Source organism: Podarcis vaucheri (assembly GCF_965113315.1).
Source record: "Podarcis vaucheri genome assembly, chromosome: 9".
NCBI classification, from domain to species: Eukaryota; Metazoa; Chordata; class Lepidosauria; order Squamata; family Lacertidae; genus Podarcis; species Podarcis vaucheri.
This window is the reverse complement of record NC_138767.1, coordinates 80739590-80765492: the sequence shown is the minus strand read 5'-3', so window position 1 is coordinate 80765492 and position 25903 is coordinate 80739590. Positions and strand designations below refer to the sequence as shown.

Sequence of the window (25903 nt, the reverse complement as noted above, 5' to 3'; positions counted from 1 at the left end):
CACCAATATGCCGATGACACTCAGCTCTATCTGCTGATGGATGGCCACACCGACTCGGCCCCGGACACACTGACCAGATGCTTGGAAGCTGTGGCTGGATGGTTTCGTGGGAGCCGATTGAAACTAAATCCTTCAAAGACAGAGGTCCTATGACAGGGTCGGGTCGGCATGGGCATGGGGATGGGGAACCAACTCCATTCTCTTGCGGGGGCCCAATTAGTGCCATTGCCTTCCGTTAAGAGTTTGGGTGTAATCCTTGACGCCTCCCTTTCCATGGAGGCGCAAGTTACAGCAACAGCCAAGGCGACATTTTTTCACCTTCGCCACATCAAGCAGTTGGTCCCTTACCTTTCCCACCCCGACCTGGCCACAGTGATCCATGCGACGGTCACCTCCAGGCTTGACTACTGTAATTTGCTCTACGCGGGGCTGCCCTTGAAGCTGTCCCAGAAACTCCAGCGGGTGCATAATGCTGCAGCGAGGCTCCTCACGGGGTCTCTGCCATGGGAGCATATTCCCCCAGTGCTTTTCAAGCTGCACCGGCTCCCAGTAGAGTACAGGGCCAGATTTAAACTGCTGGTTTTGACTTTTAAAGCCCTTCACAGCCTAGGACCCTCGTACCTACGGGACCGCCTCTCCCAGTATGCCCCACGGAGGACCTAAGGTCCATAAATAGCAATACCCTAGTGGTCCCGGGCCCTAAGGAAGTTAGATTAGCCTCAACCAGAGCCAGGGCTTTTTCAACACTGGCTCCGGTCTGGTGGAACGCTCTGCCTCATGAGACCAGGGCCCTGCAGGATCTGATTTCTTTCCGGAGGGCCTGTAAGACAGAGTTGTTCCACCTGGCCTTTGACTTGGAGTCAATTTGATTCCCTCCCCCTCTTTCTTTTTTCTTTTCCCTTCTCCTCCTGCAATGAGGCTACATTTTAATATTTTAATGTTTCAATATTTTAATGTTGTATTTTAATTTTGTTTTTAAGTTGTATTCATTCAACTTGTTTTTATTTTTGCTTGTTAGCCGCCCTGAGCCCGGCCTTGGCTGGGGAGGGCGGGATATACATAAAAAATATTATTATTATTATTATTATTATTAATGATGGCATGGTTTTTCAACAAATGGCTACGGGGACTTTAGTTGGCCTTTAATACTAACAGGCCTGTTTGTGAATTATGGCAGTGGATTCACTGGACCTTAAACCGGCCAAGGTCAAAGCAGAGGGGGAATCCCAGGAGCCCAGTGGCTTAAGTCTCATGTGTCACCACTTAAGAATATGAAATATATATTTCAGCTCTGTGCTGGGAGAGTGGCTACAAATTTTATGACATTTAGAAATTGGGAATGCATTTCTGTCCATGGTCTACATCTTAAAATCTGGATATACTTTTTAGTCATGATTTAATCAAACTTTAAGGGTGTAGTTTTTGTAGCACGTGAGCCCAAATTTTAATTCAGAAGATGTGAAGGACTACATGCATATATTCACCTGCTGTTACTTTCATCCCTAGCAAGTTCCTATAGTCATCCTTTCCCAGTAGGAATGTTGCAACCATCTTGAGCAAACGCTTTGTGAAATGTCATTTCACCCATGCAAAAAGTGGGGGGGGGGGAGAGAGAGCGCCCGCGAAAGATTACTGTTTTAATCTGATCAGATCACAGCAGCACATCAACAAAGGATGGAAACGGGCAAATTCCCACTTTGGGAAGGTGAGCAGGTATCCCACCCTCCAGTTAAAAGTTGATCACATGCCTAAGTTGAATTGCTTCCATACACACGCTTCAAAAATAAAATAAAATTGTTTTTATTAAAGCATTTTCACAAGGGTACATACAATGTCTCTGTTTCAATTCAGAGTCCTTTCTACATGTCAGTTACATTCGGTGTGAGGCACTGGCGTCATAGGCATTGTGAGGTGGGGCAGGGAGAAAGAAGGTGGGTGATGAACTTTCATTCTTTTGCAGAGTAGATGTGCAAAGTGGTAGCAAGTGGCTGATAGTCAGGTGCAAAATGCGCCCGGCACCTGGCTAATTTCAAAAACTGCCTAGTACTATTAGAATTTGATTGAACACAGCAAAACAACCAGGTCCCCACTGACTTCCTTGGGTACCGTATTTTTCGCTCTATAACACGCACCTGACCATAACACGCACATCGTTTTTAGAGGAGGAAAACAAGGGAAAAAATATTCTGAATGAAACAGTGGATGTATCATTTTTGTGCTTCATGCTGTGGCCACAGACATGTGATCTGATGGTGAATTTGGGGTGACCCAATGCAAAAATCCTGAGAATCCCTGTGGATCCATGCTTTGTACCACTTTTTTGCACCATTGCAGCCCCAGGCAACAGTGGGTGCGTGATTTGGGGGGGGGGCAGGCTGTAGCCATGGACATGCTGTGTGCTCTGATGGTGAATTTGGGGTGACCCAATGCAAAGATCCTGAGGATCTATGTGGATCCATGCTTTGTAACCACATTTTAAGTGGGGAGGGAAGGAAAAACACAGAAGGCTAAGAATGCAGGAGAGGGCTATAACGTGAGGAAAGGAAGGCAAAAGTTCCCCCCACCCACCCACCCAAGCCAGCCAGCGCTCTCTCTCTCTCTCCCTCCCTCCCATCTGCATGTTTTCCGGCTGCCTGATATTTATTTTTTTTAATTGCCTTGACAGAAGAAAGCATTTTAACTGCATTAAGAACTATTTAGCAGCGAAACCTAAGCTTTGCCATCCCTTAAGAGGTACACAACACTGTAATCTTCCAGATCGCATGAATTTACAGGCAAAACACTGTTTAAGGATTTCATCCTTTTAAATGGAAGAAAGCATATTTGAATGCTGTGTGTCCCCAAAAACAAAAAGCAGGAAGTCAAATCAGAATTTTAAACTGAACCTGTAATCTCTCTCCCTTCACAAACATTGTTCCCTCCGGAGCACAGAGAGGAATTAGAGGGACGCTCTGCTTTCCTCTCTACTTGTCTGGAGGGGAGGGGCTTTTCCTGCTCTTTGTTCCGTTTGAGCAAACACAGCAATGAAACAGAGAGGGAGGGCAGTAAGACCCTGAAGCAGAATGCAGGAAAGCTGCCACTTCCTCTTCTTGCCTGGAGGGGAGGGGCTTTCCCTGCTCTTTGTTCCGTTCAGCAATTGTGAAGCCCGATTTGATTTTTGCCTCATTTTTCGGCTCCAGGGACCACACATTCGCTCCATAACACGCACAGACATTTCCCCTTCCTTTTCAGGAGAAAAAATCTGCGTGTTATAGAGCGAAAAATACGGTATATCCTTAAGGCCTTTGATTGTTTGGAATGGAAATACCTGGTTGTTTTGCCGTGTTCAATCAAATTCAGTGGTTTCCTAATGGGGTCTGTTATACTGCAACTGGGGACAAAGCCAGCCTGGTCCAAGGCTATTAAGTTTGTGTGAGAAACATTTTATACGGTTGGCCAGAATTGATGTGAATATTTTGTAGTCTTGATTTATCAGCGAAATTGGGCGGTGTGATTCTATTTTGAGGCTGTGCTGTCTTTGAATGGTTTTGGGATTGAGACTATTTTGGAGGAGGCATGGGGGTCCTTTTATGAGGTCGTTGAACAGGCGTGTCATAAAGGGAATCAGGGTGTCTTTGAATTTCTTGCAGAATTCTGCTGTAAAGCCATCTGGGCCCAGGGCTTTGTGTGGTTCTACATTTTTGAGGACAGTCTCTTTTTCCTCTGGGGTAATAGGGTTGTCCATAATTCTTGTTCCTCTGCAGTTAGGGTTGGCATGGTCAGTCCTGCCTAGACCTTGGTGCCATGGCATCCAGACAGGAATGTGAGACTGGTGTTGCCTGGGTTTTGTCACCCCATGTTTCATACAGGCCTTCGTTTTTCAGCATTTTTAGTACAGTGGTATCTCTGGTTACGTACTTAAATTGTCCCGGAGGTCTGTTCTTAACCTGAAACTGTTCTTAACCTGAAGCACCACTTTAGCTAATGGGGCCTCCCGCTCCGCCGCCACCACACAATTTCTGTTCTCATCCTGAAGCAAAGTTCTTAACCCGAGGTACTATTTCTGGGTTAGCAGAGTCCGTAACCCGAGGTACCTCTGTAGTCTATTGGAGTCTCTGCTGCTCTTTTTTTGGCTTCCTTCAGAGAAAGGTTGTCCAGAGGATTTGGGGGTGAATGTCTTGGAGAAGTATCTCTGGTTGAAGTCACCTCCTAGAATTGTTTCCCCAGGAGATGAGTTTATTTAGTCTTTTCTGGATAAAATCTAACTGTTTTGAGTTTGGGGCCAATTGTCAATTTAGTTTTGCCATCTAGTGTTCCCCCTAACAAAGATGAGTCTGCCTTTTTTGTCTTCCAGTATTGTTGCAGTTTTAAAATGTGGCTGCCTGCTAAGCACTATGGCTACTTCACTCTTTAAACTTATGCAGTACCTTAACACCATGGCTGAAACTAGTTTTGTGGGGAAATTAATCACCTACAGATTTCAACAACTATTCACTGAGTTTCACAGTCAATGACTGTTTTAGTATCACTGAGGTTTGGATTTCTCACTTCCTGCTCCCCAGAGACAAAGCAGGCCCCTAATGTATGCACTGCTTGGCAAGGGTCTGTTTCATCACTGACTTTGTTCCTCCATTTAAAAAACAATCAGGGTGTCTGCTTGTCGCAAACCCTCCCCTCCTGCCTGCAACACTGTGTCCCAGCGCAAGACAGAGCCTGGCACCATTTTTGAAAGGGGCATACTGAGACCCCTGTGTACAGCACTGCTAGGTATCACTAGCAACTAGTACCAGGTCACAGGAACTCCTCCCCGCTCTAGAGTCACATAAAAGGAAGCTGGAGCAGGGAAGGAGAGAGAGAAGGGAAGAGAAAATGATAGTTCCTATTACATCGCTTTCAACAACATCATTTTCTGGATAAATAAAAAAACAGGGGGGAAACTGTCCAGTAGCACCTTAGAGACCAACTAAGTCTGTCTCTAAGGTGCTACTGGACAATTTTTTTAATTTTTAAAATTTATTTTGACTGCGTCAGACCAACACGACTACCTACCTGAATCTAGAATCATTTTCTGGAAATAGAAGTGCCAACTGATTTCTGATAATGTTTAAGGCAGAAAAGATTTCACATCACACTTGCACAACTATATTAGCCTTTGTTATATTAACATGGAGGGGGGAACTTTTTCAGAAGCCACAAGAGACAGCCAACAGGAAGGTGCCATAGCAATAGAATAGAATACAAGGGCAGAGAAGTCAGAGGCATTCTCCAACACCATCATTTACCTTACATAAGACCTTTGCATTTAGGTAAAAAACCACAGCAGATTTTGGACAGTTATTTAGAAAAGTAGACAATTAAACTTACACCTCTAGAATATGACTACCATATGATTTAAGGTATATAGCCCTAGCTACCAAAGGGTGCTGTGGGATTACCTAGGGGAGTGCTAAGAGGCATGGGGCAGCAGGGGGGGGCACTGGTGGTGAGCCCCACCTGAGTGAATTGATCACTTATTTTGATCTTGGGAAGGGCAGCTGCTAAGCCACTGGATACTGCAGCCCTCCTCTATGATTTGAGACCAGAAGCAAGCTCACTGCTAGGGTTTTCCAGCTCATCCCACACACAACTCTGTGAGAGAGAGGTGTGTGCATTTCTGCATGCAGGTATCTCCTGCTCTTAGGTTTACGCACACACAGTTATAAAAGCAACAAACACTTCACACTTCCTTTGGATCCCTTTTAGGATTTGGTTAATCACTAAAATAATACTTATGCTACTGTGATTAACAGAGGTTACTTGTGTGTTTTCACGTGGCAAAGCATTTACCTTCATCAGCTGCTCCGATAAAAATGAAACAACGCTGTTACCAAGGTGGCAGTTCTAGAGCTTTGGGGGGGGGTGTATGACTTTGGGTAAAGTCACATTAACTAATGTAATATAGGAAGAAGCAAATGCCTCATGGGAGTATTTTTCTCATGTGAAGAGATTGCTAATTAGGAGGTCACTATTGCATTTTAATCTAGGTAAAAGCAATTTAGACCTACAGTCTCACAATCAAGATGGCATTTATTTGCTAGCTAATCAGCAGATATTTGCCCAAGTGATAACTTACATTGTTGATGGTAGGTAACAGTAAAATTTAAAAGACAAGTTACTGCATGATAAATGAAAACTGCTGACAAGATCAATATGTAATCAAGTGCTCCAAGAGTCACAGATCTAGAGTTGCATTTCAGTTGGGTACTTGATCAGAGCAAATAACTTGCCAGACCCATGCCCCAAGCCACCCTCTGGTACATGTGTGTGTCTGCAAGCAGACATGCAGGTACATTAGTTCTGCATACCAGCAAACCTAAGCTAAAGAAAATACTGCCAGGATGTGCAAGGGCCAGCACTGCAGAATCAAAAGCAATACTGTGTTCACATAAAGAGAAGCAGGTCAAAACGAAGAAGAGTTGCACAGAGTCTAGCTACCTTCTGATGCGCTCCAACTTGGTCCTTTGTCAAGTTTAGCTTTCGTTTGGTTGGTGTTGTGTTCCCCCCCCCAAATTCGGCCTATATTACATAAACTAGTGTGGTTAAGGACTGTTACCCAAATACCAAGGAACCAATATATCATTAAATTAGGTCTTTGAAAGTCAGTGAGCAATCTTTATTAATGAAGGCCAATGTATTGTTGCAAATTAATTTTCAATGCAAAAGAAAAGCATGTCAAGGCCACTCAGAAAAACCAAAAAGAGGCAAATGAAAATAAAGAGGTATGCTACCATTCACTTTGAGAGGCTCTGCAACCCAAATCCATGTGCAACAAGTGCACAGCAAAGCATATTTACTGCACTAAACAGCCCGTTGCTGTGCAGAAATGCCCTTAGTCATGCACCTTTTTAAAAAGAAGAGCTTTCAACATGAAGTAACTCAAAATGTCTTATTTTAGAGTCAGACATTAAGGAAAGCTCTCCTCTTAGTTTCATGTAAAACACAGTTTTAGGAAATAACTGAATTACCAACTACAGTTAAGCCCAAGGCGGAGACCTCCCAAACAATCTGTTTCCCTGTCATATAGAATTCTGTTGTTTTACCTCTTCCCACTACCCTTACTGTAGGAAAAAAATCACTAGGATCATAGCAGTTGACTTTCAAGTACCACTCATTTAACAAGTCATCAAAAGTTACCTCTCTTAAATACAAAGGATTCCCTCAAGCCTTCCCAAAAGGCCAGCCAAGCTTGTATACAAAAACCCACAATGAATTCATGGGCATAGCGAAGGGGGGCAGGGGGCAGCTGCCCCCATCAATTAAATCAATAAAAATACTTTACTAAGGTTCTGCCCCCCTAACAAAAATCCTGGCTACGCCCATGAATGAATTCCCAAAAAGTACTACATCAATAGGATTTGTCCTACATACATTTCCATAGGAAAATTCATGAACTTCTCACTAGACCCACCCTGACATGCACACTGTTTTACAGTGACAAAGCAAAGGACTGTTTCTTTGCCACATAATCCTTGCCACTATGAACTTGACAAGTAGTAAATTCATATTTCTATTTCAAGTATGTAGGTAACCAGAGAGGACCTACAAAAAATTCAATGGGCAGAGAGGAATGCCTTCCTAACACACTTTGGCAAAGGGTACCTCATCACCTTTTTGCAGATAAATGGCTCAAAGCATGCACTCCTCCTCGTTCCCTGCTGAGGTGAGATTTGCAATCTGGTACAGAGAAAGAAAGATTAAGGAAAACAGTCTCCCTTGGGGAAAACCATACACGGTATTCTTTTTTTCTTCTTCTTCTTATGGAGAAAGTGTTGCAGTGGCAACACTTAAAAGAATCCCATGGAGTTCAGCACCACCACAGTGGCAACAGGATAAAATGATGACCAGTCCTCCACCACAGAAATATGCACCTTTTATGTATAAGCTGATGGAAGGGACAATTCATTGCCCTAATCTTTTTAACTCTGCAGCTTTAAGAATGAGTTTGGACTGAAGGGAAGGATGCTGAGCATCTCACCACAAAGCAACGTCAAGTATGAACTGCATTTGGGAGGCAACAGGGAATCCCCGGCTTGTGGTGCAGATCCTCACATGAGAAATGCCTGCTTTTAAGAAAATAAAATTCGTAGAAGGGAGTCCCAGGCACTCCTAACAAGCCAGTCCCCATCCCTCTTCCTCCACTAATACAACCTCTTAATGTGCAATATGTCTGTCCCTCACAAAAGGGATGCCTTGCACCTTAGCAGACAGGATATCCCCGCCACCATGACAGTCGCACGGCGTTCGTCCGCCGCCTTCCTCCTCCTCCTCTGCAGTGGGGGATGCCGGGCTCCTTGGCACAGGAAGCCCACTGCCCAGCTCGGCCAGCCGGAGGGGACTTCCCTCCTGCGCGCACACACACACACGCACCCCGGGCGCAATTCGGGATGGGGGGGTGGATGCTCCGCTGTCACCTCTTTTGCAGGGCTCGGGAGTGCAATCGGGACTGGGGACCCCAGCGCCTCCCATTGCAGCAGGTGAGCACGTGCGCCTTTGCAGAGGCCGGGAGAGGCAGAGAGGTGGGAGGGGGGTTGCGGGGGGAGGAAACCCCCCGCCCCAAAGGAGCCACGTACCTGCTGCTGCTGCTGCCGCCGCCCGAGAAGCCTAACGGGAAGCCGCTCTCCTCGGCTGCTGCAAGAGCAGCTGCAGCTCCGAAGGATCAGGCGAAGCGGCGCGCGAGCGAGCGCGGAGCCACACGCACGTGCGCGCGCCCTCTCCCTCCGAGGTCCAGGGTTCCAGCGCCACCACGCATGCGCCAGCCCCTTCTCCTCCACACTCCCGCCCCCGCCGCCTTCCCTCGGCAGACGAGCCCGCGCTTCCTTCTGCGGGGGGGGAGGGAGGGAAGGAGTCCCCCCCCGCCATTCCTCTTCTCTCATCCCTCTTTTCCTCCCGCCCGTCGGTCGCCTTGGAAACAAACCCGCTGCGGGTCACGTGGTGGAGGCGGCGGGCGGAGGGCTCGGTAGTAATAGTAAGGCTGAGGAGAAAGGGGCGGGGCCAGGAAGGGGATTGGCGGGGCTGGCCTTCGCCTCAGGTTTAGGCGGGAAGCGAGGCCGGGAGGCTCCTCACTGGCCCGGCACCTGGAAGTCCAAAAGCTGCCAACAGGAATAAGAGAGCCAAACTGGGGCCACCATGACTTAAGCCCCACTACAAGGGTGGGGTTTTTCTTTCTTTCTTTCTTTCTTCTCTTTTAACTGGCATGGAATATTTGTATGTTTACCCTCCCATCCCAAACGGGCCCTCACGTCATATTTATAAGTAATTAAATGAAACGAGGACTATTTGCAGTTGTCAACAGGTGTCAGAAAACCTGCCCACAGCTGACTCAAATTCTCCTTTTATTGAAGGTTGTTGCTCTTAGCAGCAAGTTTACTTACAAAGTCCTAATGTAAAATTTCAAAGCCTAGCAACAAGCTAAGCTAATTGCCACCTGCCCTCCGCCAGTGGGGCGGAGAATGGTGGGACAAGCCAGTGGTTTTCACCCCGTGTGCCATGGCACCCTGGGGCGCCTCGAAGGATGGCTGGGGGGGGCTGCGGGCAACCCTGGCCCCCCTCCCTCTTCCCTCCCTCCTCGGGTGCCCTCTTGCCTCTGGCTGTTGCAGCAGCCCTGGCGAAGGGGGCCCTTAGGGCTGGCCAGGGGGTGCTGGGTGCCAGGAGCCGAGGCAGCCTCGGAGGAAGGAAGGAAGCGGGCGAGGGAGCCCAGCCAGCCAGTCCGCCAGCCCTGGCTGGACAAGTGGGAGGCCAGGCAGGCGGTGCTGCGCTGGCCTGCCTTGTGCTTGCTGCATGCAAGGCCCGCCTGGGAGCCGAGGGTCGGGTGCTGAAGGGGAGACTCTGCTGCCTCCCAAGGTGAGTAAGGTGCCGGCCTCACGCTCACCTTTGGCCAGTTTCTGTTGGGCCGCTAAGGCTGGAGCCACCCTCTTCCCAGGCCCCGGGGGGGGAGGCATCAGGAAGCTCCTCTCTTTGGCATGTCTCAACACAAGGGAGGGTGTTCAGAAAGGGGTGAGGGGCTGCTGGCTCTGCAGGCGAGGGGTGACCTAATGCCTCCAGAGCCCCCTAGGGGAGCCGCAGAAAGAAGGTAGTTGGTCAGGGGAGCCGTGAACTCAAAAAGGTTGAAAACCTCTGCCCTAGAGCAAAACTAACTAGATGCCAGGTCTAAGGCCACAATCCTCCATTCAATTTTTTGGAAGTACGGTAAATCTAACTGAATTTATCAGGACTTAATAGCTGATGAAAGCTTCCATACATAACTAGAATTTATATATTTATATTTCACTATCTCCTGCCAACCTAGCAGTTCGAAAACACATCAAAGTGCAAGTAGATAAATAGGTACCACTCCGGCGGGAAGGTAAACGGCGTTTCTGTGCGCTGCTCTGGTTTGCTAGAAGCGGCTGAGTCCTGCTGGCCACATGACCCAGAAGCTGTACGCCAGCTCCCTTGGCCAATAAAGCAAGATGAGCGCCACAACCCCAGAATTGGTCATGACTGAACCTAATGGTCAGGGGTCCCTTTACCTTTATACATCACTATAGTGTTCTTGAAGCTACGAACATGAGTTTGACCAAACTGCGGGAGGCAGTGGAAGGCAGGAGTGCCTGGCATGCTCTGGTCCAGGGGGTCACGAAGAGTCGGACACGACTAAACGACTAAACAACATGGATCACATGGCATTGTGGTGTAAACCACTGAGCCTAGGGCTTGCTGATTGGAAGGTCAGCGGTTCGAATCCCCGCGGCGGTGAGAGCTACTATCAAGTAAATAAATAGGTACCACTCTGGTGGGAAGGTAAACAGCGTTTCCGTGCGCTGCTCTGGTTTTGCCAGAAGCGGCTTAGTCATGCTGGCTACATGACCCAGAAAAACTGCGGACAAACGTTGGCTCCCTCAGCCAGTAAAGTGAGATGAGCTCCGCAACCCCAGAGTCATTTGTAACTGGACTTAACTGTCAGAGGTCCTTTACCTTTACCTTTTTATACATCACTAAACGAGTTTAATCTAAATGTTGAGGTCAGAAAAGGACAAAATCAAACAGGATTTGACTTTGGGGGGGGTCTGGTTGGAGATTTGTCTCGTGATATAATCAAACTTTTTTCTGTAGCATGTTTTATTATCGCTTCATTATAAAATACATGAGTTGTATAAAGGGATCTAGTAATATAATGGACTTTGTTGTTACCATACTTCGGACAGCAACTGATATATACTGGATCCATTCAAATAACATAATTCTACAAGAGAAGTGAGAGACATCTAGAGAAACTGGTTTGGTTGCATAAGGAACTGAGATGTAAGAAGGCTATGTATAAGAAATGGAAGAAAGGAGAAATCAGAAAGGAAGAGTGTATACTGTAGCAGGACCCCCCCCCCCCATCATTCTGTTTGTACAAACTTCACACACACTCACACTCACACACTACATACGCCACATTTCTGTTATAAATTCATAGAAAATCAACCATACATCGGATTTGCACTGTTCCATTTTTATTTTACTCCATATTACAAGGACTATCAAAGGGGGGTGGCTTGGTTCTGGTCAGCCATAATCCCTTCACCATCCCAGCACATCCACAGGAGCCCTGCCCAGTTGCTATGTCAACCCTGATGATCCCAGACAGAAGACAATCAAGATCACAAAGAACTTGCATATGGGAGTGGATTCAGCATGGACTGAAATAAAGGACAATGATCAGATCTTCCCTCTGGGGGCAGGAAACTGCCAACTCCCCTTTGTCTCCTGGAAGTGACTCATGGGCAGGGGGAAAGGAAGAACCAGCCAGGTGACAGGACACTCAGGTTACCACCACAACTCCTCCCTCAACCCCTCCTTTCTGTAATGTATGCATGATGTCAACCCCTTCTGTAATGTATGCATGATGTTTCTGGGGGTGGGCTTGCCCTAGAGGATGGGAATTTCAAAAGTTTTTATAAGGTCTTGCACACCATCTTTCTGGGTCTTTTCCTCTCTCCTGCAAATGAGGGGAACACCCTGTTGCAACAGGTCAGTAAAGGCCAAGCCTACAGGCTGCTGTTTTGCTCCAAGTTATCCTGGTTGGTGTCTTTGTTTTTGTCCAAGGGAGCCCTCAGATTTTTCCGGTAACAATGCAAATAGCAAACAGTTGTAGGGAGAAGGTCAGACGAGCCAGAGCTCAGAATGAAGGTTTACAACGACTTGGATGAAGGAATTGAGGGGATGCTCATCCAGTTTACAGATGACACCAAATTGGGTGGGGTAGCCAATGCCACAGAAGACAGAAGACAGAATTGGGATTCAAAATGACCTTAATAGATTGGAGAACAGGTTCCAAACAAACAAAATGAATTCCAGTAGGGACAAATGAATGGTTCTGCACTTAGGCAGGAAAAACAAGCTACACAAATATAAGATGGGGGACGCTTGGCTTGCCAGCAGTACATGTGAAAAGGATCTAGGGGTCTTAGTAGACCAAAGGTTTGCCATGAGTCAACAGTATGATGCAGCAGCATAAAAAACACTTATTCTAGTCAGCAACAACAGCATCAATGGTATAGTATACCATTCAAGGGAAGTAATTTGTTGTTGGTATCCGTCTGTCTCGAGAAACAATGGTGAAGTTAAACCACTGGAGAATAACAGCAGCCGCTTTGACCGCAGAGACCTGTAAATTGTAACTGCTGCCTTCCACATTGTTTCTTCTGTGTTAGCAGCACAAGCCTGGGTAATGTGTATGGAAGTCCTGGACTGGCCAGACAAGAAGATCCCCTGCCCCCCAATGCGGCCTGGCTGATGTGGTCCAAAAGAAAGCAGAGCAATACTTTTGGCACCAGCTTGGCTGCGGGAGTTGCCAGAATGAGGTGTACAAGGTGCTATCCAACCATCTTAGGGATTGCGCTCCGCATTTATGTAGGGTTTGCTCCTTAGGCTTTTCTTCTCCTGAAGATAATAATAATCATAATCATCATAATCATCATCATCATAATAATTTATTATTTGTACCCCGCCCATCTGGCTGGGTTTCCCCAGCCACTCTGGGCGGCTTCCACAAAGACCAAAAATACACTAAGATGTCACACATTAAAAACTTCCTTGAATAGGGCTGCTTTAAGATGTCTTCTGAATGTCAGGTAGTTGTTCTCTTTGACATCGGATGGGAGGGCATTCCACAGGGCGGGTGCCACTACCGAGAAAGCCCTCTGCCTGGTTCCCTGTAGCTTTGCTTCTCGCAATGAGGGAACCACCACAAGGCCCTCAGCGCTGGACCTCAGCGTCCGGGCAGAACAGTGGGGGTGGAGACGCTCCTTCAGGTATACTAGGCCGAGGCCGTTTAGGGCTTTAAAGGTCAACACCAACACTTTGAATTGTGCTCAGAAATGTACTGGAAGCCAATGTAGGTCTTTCAAGACCGGTGTTATGCGGTCTCAGCAGCCGCCCCCAGTCACCAGTCTAGCTGCCGCATTCTGGATTAGTTGTAGTTTCCGGGTAAGGAAGGAATAGTCCCGCTCTATTCTGCCTTGGTTAGACCACAGCAGGAGTACTGTGTCTGCTTCTGGGCACCTCAGTTTAAGAAGGATATTGACTAGCTGGAATGTGTGCAGAGCAGGGCAACCAAGATGAAAAGGGTCCGGAAACCAAGCCTTTCGAGGAGCTGGGTATGTTTAGCCTGGAAAAGAGGAGATACATCTTAAAATACCTAAATGGCTGTCACATGGAGGATTGAGTAAGCTTTTTTCTCCTGCTCTGGAAGCTAGGATGTCAACCAATGGATTCAAGTTACAAGAAAGGAGTTTCCAACTAAACTTCAGGAAGAACTTTCTGACAGTAAGGACTGTTCGACATTCAGGAGGTGGTGGACTCTCCTTTCGTGGAGATTTTTCAGCAGATGTTAGGTTATCTGTCATGGAGACTTTAGCTGAGATTCCTGCATTGCAGGGGGCTGGACTACATGACCCTGGCAGTCCTTTCCAACTCTAGAATTCCATGATTCTAACAAAGCAATGTCTGTTGTTTTGTGCAACTTAAATGCATGTTTTAGAGTCTGGCTAGCATATTATTAATTGACATAGGGCATATTGGCACACCATGGGGAATGACAGAAGCTTCAAAAGAGCTGCATTTTAAAATGCTAAAATGTTGCCTGTTTGTTCATATATGCACACTGGGCAGATTGCATAACCATGCAGAGAGAACAGCTGCAAGATTAGATGGTGCAGCTTAGAGATTACGTTGATTCAGCAGATTGCCTTGTGGCTGTCTGAGAAAGATTACACCATTGGAGTAAAGAATACCCATTTACACAGGGTAAGCTCCAAACTAAGTAGAAAAAACTAACTCAATACAAAATTACATTAAAAAGAGGGGTGGGGATAAATTGTCACAATCTCATACAATTTGATATACAGTATATATATTTCTGAGTACCACATCAATCTCAGATTTCTAAACTGTTTTTGCTTTGTGTGTATTGCCTATGATTAGAAGTAGTTTTTTAATAAGTTAATTCAGTTATATGTTGTTCCATAATCAAAGCTTTACAAGTATATAGCAGGGAATGGAAGGAGCACTGGGTTGACTGAATACAGTGGTACCTCAGGTTACATACACTTCAGGTTACATACGCTTCAGGTTACAGACTCTGCTAACCCAGAATATTACCTCGGGTTAAGAACGTTGCTTCAGGGTGAGAACAGAAATCATGCGGCAGCGGGAGCCCCCATTAGCTAAAGTGGTGCTTTAGGTTAAGAACAGTTTCAGGTTAAGAACAGACCTCCAGAACGAATTAAGTACTTAACCCGAGGTACCACTGTAATGTGATGAAGGAACGTGCTAAACTGGTGCTTGGCTGTAGTTATGAACTGGATGAAAGCAAAAAAACAACAAAAAAAACCCTAATGCTCAGTCCAGATGTGACTAGGCATTTTAAAATGGTGGTTACTCAGTCTGGATTGGGGGGGGGGTGCAACTTTATATGGTCATACTTTTCCTGAAGGATCAGGTGTGCTACCTCTGGGTACGTTACTGCCAGTCAATGGAGTCACAAGTTAGCTCTCGGGCACAGGATGCCTTCCATCAGCTTCAGCTAATGGCACATCTGCAACTCTTATCTGGGTGAGGATAAGCAGTTTTAGTTGCCTATGTTCTGGTAACCCTTAGTTAGATAACTGCAATGTGATACATGGAGCTGCCTCTGAAGAAGCAGCCTGATCACTGATTGGAACCAGGATGTATTAGCCTATAATACTAATTCTGGTCTCACTGTGTATTGGTTTGCCAGTTGTTTTCCAAGTCCAGTTCACAGTGCAGGTTTTGACCTATAAAGCACAATTTTTTATACAGCTCAGGACCCCAATTGTAGGCTTTCCCAGTCCAAACCTTCCTGGACCTTTTAATCATCATCTGGCTTTTCTCCGCGTGCCGCCTCTGAAAAAGGTCTCATGGGTTGCAGTGAGAGAACAGGCTTTTTCAGTTGCTGTCCCTCAGCTGTGGAATGCCTTTTCCAATGATGTTTGCCTGGCGTGAGCTTTGTCCATTTTTAAGCACCATGCAAAGGTGTCATTGTTCTCCTAGACATTTGAATCTCAGTGTGGTTTCATTTTTGTCCTGTTTTTTGTGTCCATCTTTTAATTGGGTGGGAAATGATATTTTCCTTGTTATTGAATGTTGGTTGATACTGTGTATCAACACTGGTTGATACTGTGTATGATTTTACTGTTTTACTGTTGTTGTTTTTGGTATCTCTGTATTTTAAACTTATAAATTGCTTTGAGACCTTAATAATGATAATGATGGAGATTGGAGAGTTTTGTTGGTGAGGTGAAACTGCAAGAACTCTGGTCTATGGCTCTTTAATATGAACAAATATCACTATCTTCATCATAGAGTTAGGAGCAATGACTATCCTTGCTATATTTAATGTACATGGGGCATTTAAAAAGCAGTATATATATATAATGCTTCTAGAACATCTTTAGGGAGTTCCCTAGGTTCTGAACATGTGATTTTATACATCTGTCAACTAATTTACAGATTACAGTATGAAATCAGGCATTCAGAAATAATGGGACAGCTGTTCTCAGTTGCACTCATGCATCCCTACTGAATGCAGCTGGTTTTCAGGAGGGAAATTAGCCTGTTAATGTGTTTAGGGTACAGGAGTATCCAGGATGCTCATCATCTGCTGTCAACCTTAGTAATGACCAATATACACAGTTCAACATTAATTTGTGTTTTGTTCAACTTTAATTTGTGTTATATTCTGATGAAAAGGAACTTGTGCTTATTTTGTATATTTTAGTATTTTTCTTATCTAAAGTACAGCTACGTTCTACTATTTTTCTTACGCTGCAGCCCAACAAACTGTTTGAGCATAATTCTGTTTAATTCCATGCTTCCTGGCAGACAAGGCACTGCAAGAATTTAATTCTAGTCAATGAGCCACAATAGCTGCTAGAGGGCCATGAAAATTCCAGATTTGTTCTGAATCTATTAAATATCTAGGTATATTAATACCAAAAGATATAACACAGTCACAGAAAAGATATAACACAGTCACAGTTAATATAAAGTAATTAATAAGAGTTTTCTTCAGATATTGATAGTTGGGAGTCATTGAACCTTACCCTTTGGGGAAGGGTGAATGCTCTCAAAATGAATATTATTCCGAGATTCATTTATATCCTGAAAGGAATTTCAGTTTTTATATCTGGATCATATTTCCAAAGATAAACACCCTCATTAGGAAATGCCTTTGGGGCTGAACAACACCAAGGATATTCTTGCAGCGAATGCAGCTAGAAATTAAAGAAGGTGGTTTCAGAATTCTGAATTTAGAATTAGATAATTATGCTTATATACTGTTAATGTAGTAAATTAAATATTGGAAAGCTACTGCTGGCCTCAATTTTCCAGCGTGAGCAACCCTGGAATATATGCATAAGTACCTTTGGTTGCTTGGACAATACTCAGAAAAAAATATTTGAAATCCCAGGTGACTGGAAACAACTACATTAGAAGGATATAGAATAATAAAAACAAATTTGATCCATTTTCACATCCTAAACTTACTTTCTAAGGAAACCCTACTCTAAAAATTGCAAAAAGGTGTATTGATTGATAGATAAGGAAGAAAATATCAGATGCGGCCCAATGGCAATATCTTCAATTACAACATGCCTAAGAAGTGTGTTTGGGCTGGCAGCCCTCTCAGCTTCTGAGACACCTGAGATATTAGAACAATGGGATAACTCAGTGAAGACAAGTTAAGGATTGAAGGACTAGCTAAGATAGCTCTGTATTGGAGATGTGGCAAGGACAATGCCCCCCTGAAACATATGTTTGTACAGTGTTCTGTACGCACCAAGTTTTGGAAGAAGGTGTTGGACTGTGCAGAAAAAAGTTCAATCTTTCAGCGGAGAATATTCTTTTGAACTATATACCTATTGAACTATATACCTCTTTTGAGCTATATACCTAACAATGGGACATGAAAATGGATTCTACATGCCCTAATAGTGACCAAGAGTCTGATACTGCTGAATAGCTATGATCAACATTAATTCATGGACCAACAGTATGACAACACATGCAATTTATGAACAGACTACTTAACAGATGTAGACTTTGTTTGGATAAATATGACAACATTCGGAATGAGTTTAAACAGAATGTAATACACTATTAGCCAATGTATCTATTAGGATAATAACACTATATCAATTTATATAAGAATTTATGGGAGTAGATTACATTTCAATTTTGTATATTTCCCCCCCCCTTTCTTATGCACATGTTTGCTTTAGTTTTTCTCCCTCACTTCCCCCTTTTTTCTTTGTATCACTTTATTTCTTTATAGTTGAAATTATTTCAATAAAAGAATATGTTTTAAATGTCTATCTCAAAGAGACAATTTAGCTCTTATTCAGCCTTATGTCATAATACATTTGTTTGTTTTTGGTGCAGTAACTAACAGAACCTCCTAGACTACTGGTGTACATGTGTGGGTATCAGATGTTCTTTTGGGCAGCAAAACAAGCTAATGCTATTGTAGGCTGCATGAACAGTGTCCAAATCAAGGGAAGTAATAGTGCACTCTATTCTGTCTTAGCCTGACCACACCTGGAATACCGTGTCCAATTCTGGGAAGCACAGTTAAAGAAGGATGTTGACAAACTGGAATATGTGCAGAGTAAGGCAACCAAGATGATCAAGGGACTGGAAACCAAGCAATATGAGGATCTGGGTATGTAGCCTGGAAAAGAGGAGACTGAGAGGAGATATAATAGCCATCTTCAAATATATTAAGGGCTGTCACATGTAGGATAGAGCAAACTTTCCCCCCACTGCTCTGGAGGGTAGGACTTGAACCCGTGGCTCCAAGTTTACAAGAAAGGAGATTCCGACTAAACAGCAGAAAGAATTTTCTGACAGTATGAGCTGTTTGACAGTGGAATTACCTCCCTCATGGGGTAGTGGGCTCTCCTTCCTTGGAGGTTTTTAAGCAGAGGGTGGAAGGCCACCTGTCATGGATACTCTGTCTGAGATATCTGCATTGCAGGGGGTTACACTAGTCAAATACACCCCTTTGTCTTGTGGCTTCATCCTACTTTAGGGAGGGTAGGCATTGGGATTGAGATGGGTATCTGTCTGACACTTTGAGGGCAGAATATCACCCGTCATGACTCCTTGGGAAGGCCCTGCAGACCTGACTGTACATCTTGGGGATTATGGCCGGCTCTCTCACCCCTCCCCTTATACCTCACTTCCCTGGGTCCTAAATGCCATTGGAACTGAGAAGATTGATACAATGATGTGATTTCTTATGAATTTCTAAAGTTTCCCATTGATCCTGTACATAGATACATTTATCAATGAATTGCTACATTTTGTAATGTGCCTGGAGGCTCTTCATCTTTGCCTCATAGAGCGGAGAGACAAGGCTCAGAGTGTGGGGGAGGTCTCTCGCCCCCCTTCCAATTTCCCTGTAACAAATGCAAACTTGTTTGATTTGGCTATTGCATTTAACCCTGAAATGCAGCTTAGCCAAGAGACTGACAGAGCCATGAATCAAGAAGTCTGCTGCTTAAGTCTTTGCTTTGAATTCACTATATGGCATTTGGTAAGTCACTCTTTCGCAGCCTCAGTCTCCCCATCTACAGTATTTATTTGGCCCTGCAGTTTCAGAAAACTTCTATCCTAGCCCAACCTGGAGATGCAGGGGATTTAAAATGGAACCTTTTGCAAGCAATGGATGTCCCCTGCCAATGAGCTATAGCCCTACCCATTTTGTCAAGGGAAAGATTTTCTCCAGGCATCGCCTCCAGGCTCATAACAAAATTGTCCCAACTTTCATTTAGGGCTGGCAGTATGACGTACACCTTTGCAATGTCTCGTTCCTGCAGCTCCACAAATATTTTCTTTATAGATAGCAGGTGGTATTTGCTGCTGTTGTAGCCTTAACATAAATGTCTCAGTGCTTGCTAGCTCTGCTTAGCTTCAGCAACGCCCTCACATTGACAATTTGACTGTCCTCCAAACCCAGGATGATAGTGGCATGAGCTCGCTCATCCTTCTGTAGACACACAGCATTGGGGTTGTCTGGAGTCTGTTCACTTATCAGAGGCCACAAATCCTCCCGATGCAGAAACAGCTCCATCTGGACACTCTAGGTCAAATAATTGGTTAACCACTCTTAAGAGCGTTTCTGAAGCAATGTGGTTCAGGGGGAGGAGCATATAGGGATATATACAATATTAGCCATACTCAGAGGAGGCCCACTGAAATTAATGGACATGACATGGGTCCATTAATTTCAGTGGGTCTGCTCTGAGTAAAACTTAGCTGAATACAATCTATTGACTTGCAGAGATTTGGAATGCTTATTTATTATACTTTACAGTTTGTGAGGGACTGATATATTAAAGTTGTTAAGAGAATAGTACCATGTACAGAAATTACTACCACCTCTGGTAGTAACACCTGCAAGGAGTGTTGACAGCCAGTACTAGAACGCTATATTAATGCAACTATTACAATGCTTGAGTTCAATTACTGTTTTACAGAGTTGTAAAGGGCAAAACCAGCACTACCATTCTCTTACCAATGGGACTTCCAAGTGTTAGAGCTACAAGTGTTCTTTGTACAGAAGCCAGTGCCTCAAGAGTTAAAAAGGAACAGAGCTGGTTATTAAATTGTGTAGTTTTTACTCTGGTCTATTATCTCCAGGTTTTACAGCTGTCATTTCTACTCTTTGAATACTCGTTTTGAGAAGTGATAACAATCCGTTGACAAAGAAAAATGGCTTACGTGTGGTAGAGAGCTATCTATAGGAGGAAGGCACTCTAGTAAAACCTGACTGTAATCAGTTAATGTAATCTTCTTGTAACAATACACTTCCCTGCATGCACCAGAGAGGCCTCAGGGATGGTTTTCTGTGTAGGTATGGTTACTAGACTAGCATCCATGGAAAACAAAACTGCAAAAATAAAAAAATAAATAAAATGGATACAATAAAAACGTGAAGCAACTAACTTATACAATCAAAAGTTTTTATCACTGTAATTCATAACACATCAGTGGTGACTATGGCATCCAGTGGATCGTAGCTGAAAGTGAATGTTAACAGAAACAGGTTGCATTGATAATTGTCCTAGAGAGAGCTTTGCATCAGCAGCATTACACATTTGGTGGGCTGAAAAGATCATTGGCAATGATCAACAAAGCAAAATGATCCTCACACAGAGTGATCCTTGCACAGGTGTATTGCCCATAACAGACAAGGTAGAGTCAGTGTGTTCTGCACAACAGATAACTTCCAGCAACTAAATGGAATGAACAGTTAAAAGTTACTAGCTGCTAACTACTTGGGGAGCCATTCCAAATCTCCAAAGAACCACAACTTCAGCACTAGAATAAATATATATTCTTGCATCCTTTGTTCCCACAATTAATCTAAGAAGACTGCACCATTTTTTAAAGACTTAATAGTTGGAAACCACCTGACCTCCAGCTATTATTATTATTATTATTATTATTATTATTATTATTATTTATTTATTTATTTATTTATACCCCGCCCATGTGGCTGGGTTTCCCCAGCCACTCTGGGTGGCTTCCAACAGAATATTAAAATACAATAATCTATTAAACATTAAAAGATTCCCTAAACAGGGTTGCCTTCAGATGTCTTCTAAAAGTCTGGTAGTTGCTTTTCTCTTTGACATCTGTTGGGAGGGTGTTCCACAGGGCGGGTGCGACTACCGAAAAGGCCCTCTGCCTGGTTCCCTGTAACTTGGTTTCTCACAGCGAGGGAACTGCCAGAAGGCCTTCGGAGCTGGACCTCATTAGTGGCCAAATATGGTTTGCTCTAAGGGCAGATCAGACAAAATCCTGACAAAGGAGTCTGTCTATCCCGCTTTGCCTGCAGCTTTGCCTTTAGCACTTCTGTCAGGGCCATATGAAGAATTCCGTTAAACTGGGCTGCAAACACCTTGAAGGCGAGAATTCTTTCTATTTCAAGGTTGGAGTGAAGAAACAAAAGATGCACTCCGTAAGATGAGAGCTCTTCCTAAGGGGATAGAAATGTTTACCTTTTTAGTGTCTCTACCCTCATCCCCCCAGTAACATATTGCACAGGTTCTTCTCAGGGATTATTAGCACGGAAGAATAATGCACCTGTTACTCAGTTGATGTGAGGGATCCTCTTATCTTTTAACCACCTCCACCCCAATTTATGAACGACACAGCTACTTCTCATCATGCCATTTATTTGGCAGGCCAACATTCCTCTGGCAGTACAAGTGAAGAACTGAGGCACTGGTTTAGCTGCTACAACACCCCCCATTTCCTTGCTTTTGTTAAAGATAGAAATTGAGATGCTTGTTGCATTGTAGTCTCAAAATGGAAGTTGGAAGTATTTATGTTCTAGGAACATTTAGATAACAGAAAAATGTGTAGAGCTACTTCTAGTAGCTTTTGTTTAACATCCACCTTGATGTAGATTTCTTAATAATAATAATAATAATAATAAATTGCATTTTAATTTACATGAAGGTATTGCATTACTATGATAATAGAAATGCCTGGGGTATATCTAAGAGGGCATAAGAGCCCATATCAATATAGGTATTTATCTCTAATTAGTCCAGTTTACTAGAAATGCAAGAAAAATATGCCTTTGGTTTCAGAAAACTATTATTTGGTGAAATACTGAGTAGTTTGAAAATATTTAAATAAAATGAAAGGTATAAAATTACCGTAATTCTGATTTCCAAGCTCCATGAACTGTTTGAGGAGACAAATATATACAGAGGTGTAAATTAAAGACATGCCAATAAATACATTATTGTTAAGTTATGAGTTAAGTTGTTGTTGCTTTGCTTGATCTACAAAAATGTAATTCTGGCTTCTTCCTTTCATGTTTCTGTTGCCCTGCCTAAATATCTGCACTAGTCTAGAAATAAGAGTAGTCCATCTGCACAGAATTGTAGCAACTCGCTGTATCTAGAGTTCTTGTCCTAATGCAAAGTTACATAGCTAGCAATCTCTACCTTCAGGACAAGCACCAAATTATTGTTATTATTATTATTTATTAAATTTGTATACACCTGTAAATGTCAGAGCCATTCACAACATAAAATTACAATATAAAAAACATAGAATACGTAATAAAAGCAAAAACAAAGACAACCCAGTAATGCCCCATTCCACAACATATTGAAAAGGGAATCAAATGTTAAGAGGAACGTTTTTGTCGGGTGCCTGTTAATGAAGGCACTAGCTGAACCCCCTGGGCAGATCATTCCAGGAACAGGGAGCCATCACAGAAAAGGCCCATTCTTGTGTTGCCACCCTCTGGACTTCTAATGGAAGAGGCACATGAAGAAGGGCCTCAGAAGTTGATCTCAGGGTTTGGGTAGGTTCAACTGGAGAGTAGTAGTCCTATGTCACCTAAGAAATTGTTTTCCAAGTGTGTGTGTGTGCAGTGGCGGAGTTTCATGCTCTGGCACCCGGGGGCGGAGAGCAGGTGGGGGTGGGGCTGTTGCGTGTCCTGGGGGCATGGCGTGCCGCCTGCCGGGGGCAGCCATGATGGCACCCCACCGGGATCGCACTGCCGGGGGCGCTGTGCTCCCCCCGCACTCCTCGTCTTCTGCCAGTGTGTGTGTCTGTGTGTGAAGGAGAGAAGCGGGGGCAATGTATCAGTTTTGTCATACCTGTACCACCTTCACCTGACTGCTGACAGGAGAAGGCAAGCCTAGCAGGGCCGACAGCAAGTGGTGCGCACTTTTGTACAGAACTTTATTTGACGTTGTTGGCTCCCAAGGGCTTTTCTTGGGGGATGTGCAGGGTGTGTGTGTTTGTGCCACGGAGCAACAGTCTGCCACAGAATGCCATTCTGAAAACTACTTCCTTGACTATGTCAATCAATGTGTCACAGCATTTTTATGACTAGGTTCCAAGTAAAGTGATATCATTTTGCAAACAAAGTGAGTAATCCTGCCATTTCTAGATAGAAAGATAATTTCCTACAACACGTAACAAAATGTTTTTTAGACAATCAGTTGCTGCTAGAGATTCAGTGACGTATACATTTTTTTCACATCAGTTCAGCCTATTTGTAAAACAAAACAGTGATCTAGTTTGTATGACTAGTTACCATGGCTTCCCATCCAAACTGCATGTGGCTTGAAGGACAGGTAAGAGACCTCCCCCTCATATCTAGCTGATTGTATCTAGAATTCTAGAAATTGCTTTAAGAAATCTGATTCAACATAGCATTTGAGAATAAATCTTAGCCAGACAGGAAATATAATTTGTAACTATTTGCAAAATCATTAAAAACAGTGACTCTCTAGGATTTATAGTATTTTATCCCAATGGAGTGTCAGGTCGTATTTAAACCTTCACACCAGAGTCCCAGCCAGCCATAAATAAATAAATCCCCCAAACCCCAGACATTTAATTTAAAATGTAAAATTCCCCTTGATGGACATGTTGGCCTCTGAAAAGGATTATGTCCGGGATTTCCTGGACATGTGGCAACCCGTGTGTGTGTGTGTGTGTGTGTGTGTGTGTGTGAATGCTGTTTGGAAGAACATGGAAGTTTACAGAACCTGGCTCCATGGCACAACTAGTCTTTTTCAGAACTAGAAATGTTTATAAGTAAGTTCTGCTACCTAATAAAGAGCAGGGTAGTTTGTTACCTCAGAATACTCTGGGTTGGTCTAACTCAGGCATGGCCAAATTTGGCCCTCCAGATGTTTTGGGATTACAACTCCCATCATCCCTAGCTAACAGGACCAGTGGTCAGGGATGATGGGAACTGTAGTCCCAAAACATCTGGAGGGCCAAGTTTGGCCATGTCTGGTCTAACTGAACACACAAACCGTACATTTAAAGCACCCCCCAAAAAAAAAGTCCTCGGAATTTTGGTTAACCACAGAGCTACAAATCCAACGCCCTTAGCAAATTACAATTTTCAGGATTATTTGGGGGGGGTGATAATAAAGTCAATATAGTCAGTGCTCATGACAACCAGAGACACGAGAACAATCCTCCCTTTTTATGTAAGCAAACTCTTAGAAATGATATTGTTTCTAGGAATTTATTTGCACAGTAAGAGTAGTTACATTTGCCATAAAAATTAAGCTTAGAAGCATAATGCAAATATGAAATTACTTTGTGTTTTTCTTCTAGCTGAACAAAGTTGAAATCACCATCGACATGAGTTCCGGATCTAGTGCACAAAGAATTTTTTTAAATGTACGTTACAATTTTATCATAAGATATTTGCTGGAAATTGTATTCTCAAAAATTCTGCATTCCTAAAAAGTTTAAATTATATGCCAGTATGCATTTAAATGCTGCAGTTTATGGCCCATTGAGTTAAAATGCAAAAACTCCAATAGTTTGTAATGCTTCTGGATTGTGCCCTAAGTAAATATATGTAAATAATTTTATTACCCAACTTCCCACAAACATACATATATGCATGCCTCAGAATTTGGATATGCTTTCTCTGAAAAATGTGACAAAGAGATAGTAAAGATAACATCACTGTCACATAAGTAATTCACAGGCAACAGGTTGCCCTAAAGGTGATTATATGGATCTAATCAAAGTACTTTCGGGAATTGGTTTGAAGTATAGGTTCAGGTGCATAGATCTAATCAATCTGGATGCAACCTAGTTGATTTCAAATGTAGGTCATGGAACTGCCTCTAAGCACTGCAAGGTTAGCCACTGGCATTTTAAAGTAGCTTGGAACTATCTGTTAAGAATACAGAATACAGTACATTTCAAGTGTTAAACAAAGTAAGCATGTATTAAATTTACGTTTGTAACCAGAGAGTTAGCTTCTTCTGTTTATGTTGCTATTTGGAAGCTGCTTTGAAGTTCAGTCAAATGTCACTGACAGTGCATTTTTGCTTTACGATCAAAGCCCTGTTACAGTGACATGTATGCAATGCTGTGAGAACAAAGGGGCGGTTCTCCTGACCCATACTTGGCCTCTGTGTACACCTTTGTCTGTGCCTCAACCTCACCCACGTTGCACTATGCAGTCATATAAATTGTCAGCTTTGAGCATCAAGTACATAATGCCAGACCTTGCTGCTGAATACACTGCATTTTCTTTAACTTAAATGCATCATTTTGTGCACGCAGTTTGGAATTTTAACACTCAGGTAAGCACTCAGGTCTGCTTTTTTTTACTGATGCCTGTTTTCAGTTTTATTTCCTTATATACAAAGTTGATAGAACATACAGCTGTAGAAATGAGCCACAGAGAAGAACTGTTAATTAACCAGTGTAATTCAGGGAGCTGTCATTTAATGTTTCTGTTGCAGAATCAGGATACATAAAGAAATTGATTATTCTTTCGAGAATCATCATTGATTTTATTTATACCGTAAGTATAGAT

General features: G+C 43.5%; 1 protein-coding gene and 1 long non-coding RNA gene across 7 annotated transcripts in view; one reads left to right on the top strand and one right to left on the bottom strand.

Annotated features, from left to right (window-relative positions):
* Positions 1-8915, bottom strand: part of TMEM266 (transmembrane protein 266) — a 118782-nt gene extending 109867 nt beyond the window's left edge. For 2 of the 5 annotated variants that reach the window (XM_082238396.1, XM_082238397.1), the window contains exon 1: positions 8589-8912. The gene's annotated coding sequence lies outside the window, so the exon portion shown is untranslated. Of the gene's footprint in view, positions 1-8588 lie in introns of all 5 variants that reach the window. The other 3 variants (XM_082238400.1, XM_082238398.1, XM_082238399.1) reach the window with 3 other exon arrangements.
* LOC309541011 overlaps positions 1-25903 on the top strand; it is a 76350-nt gene that overhangs the window by 38292 nt on the left and 12155 nt on the right. For both annotated transcript variants that reach the window (XR_014223608.1, XR_014223609.1), the window contains 3 exons: positions 18092-18226; positions 24679-24744; positions 25830-25891. This is a non-coding gene — a long non-coding RNA (uncharacterized lncRNA). The remainder of the gene's footprint in view (positions 1-18091; positions 18227-24678; positions 24745-25829; positions 25892-25903) is intronic.